The sequence below is a fragment of the Alosa alosa genome, chromosome 14 (assembly GCF_017589495.1).
Source record: "Alosa alosa isolate M-15738 ecotype Scorff River chromosome 14, AALO_Geno_1.1, whole genome shotgun sequence".
Taxonomy (NCBI): Eukaryota; Metazoa; Chordata; class Actinopteri; order Clupeiformes; family Clupeidae; genus Alosa; species Alosa alosa.
Genome location: NC_063202.1, coordinates 19,817,020 through 19,818,070, shown reverse-complemented (window position 1 = coordinate 19,818,070; position 1,051 = coordinate 19,817,020).

The window sequence follows — 1,051 nt, the reverse complement described above, 5'->3', positions numbered from 1 at the left end:
CCTCAAGGGGAGACCTCCACCTTTGTGATATTTTGTATGAATGCCCAGAAGTGTTCCCTTTTTATCTGTTCTACCCTCCATAATCCACAGCATCTTCCCCCCCTTTGTTTAACAAGCAGACATAGACACAGTCACACAGACACACACACACACATACACACACACTCAGGTGGAGGCATGACAATTATGTCTTTCATATGAAGCACGCTGTCCCTACAATTCAACTGCTTTGTTAAAGACTCGTTTAAGTTTATTATTGTATAAACGATCACAGTAATGATTCTAATTTCACCCTTACAGAGTCCCACTGCTGTCGTCTGATTAGATCATCGGCTTCACAGGTCAGTCATTTAAGAGTAAATGGTTCCCCGGTCTCCCATCGGCTGCGAAATCAACTTTACATGAGGTCACAGAATGCATGTCCCTGTGGGGGGGTTGCTGTTCTTTATTTCCATAATATATCACAGAAGCAACCGGAACAAAACAGCCGGATCGGGCCTCGCCCTGGGGGTTAGGGCCGACCCCTTAATCGCTTTAGCGGCTCTATCCACAGCCGTCTTATAACTCCTCATCTGGAGAGAGCCCGTGTGAAGTGGCTACGCTGTGATCCCCATGTTTGTTTGGCTCCAGGATTAAATTTCATTGCCTGGAAACGAGTGAAATCTCAGTCCTTTATTACACATGAAACCGGCCCCACAGGTGAGATAGAATAGAGAGCGGCAGTGGCTCACTAACACACGCAGCTCCAGTTCAAACACAAACTCCAACCCCTGTAGCCTGTGACTTCAGAAAAAAAAACTATTCAAGAATATAAATATTTATTATACTGTGTTTTTTTTTATTATAGAAAAATTATGGCTGTGAAATATGGCCACAGGTAGCTAAGGCAAGGCTTAGTGTAATTTTCAAACATCCTGAAGATGCAAGCCCTCCTGTAAAAATTTCTTTAGGATAGTGTGAAGAGAAATACATTAATCTCCATGCACCACCATTCTGTACAGTAACAAAACATGTACTGATAAAATACATTTCATCAGAGCTACTTGCACGT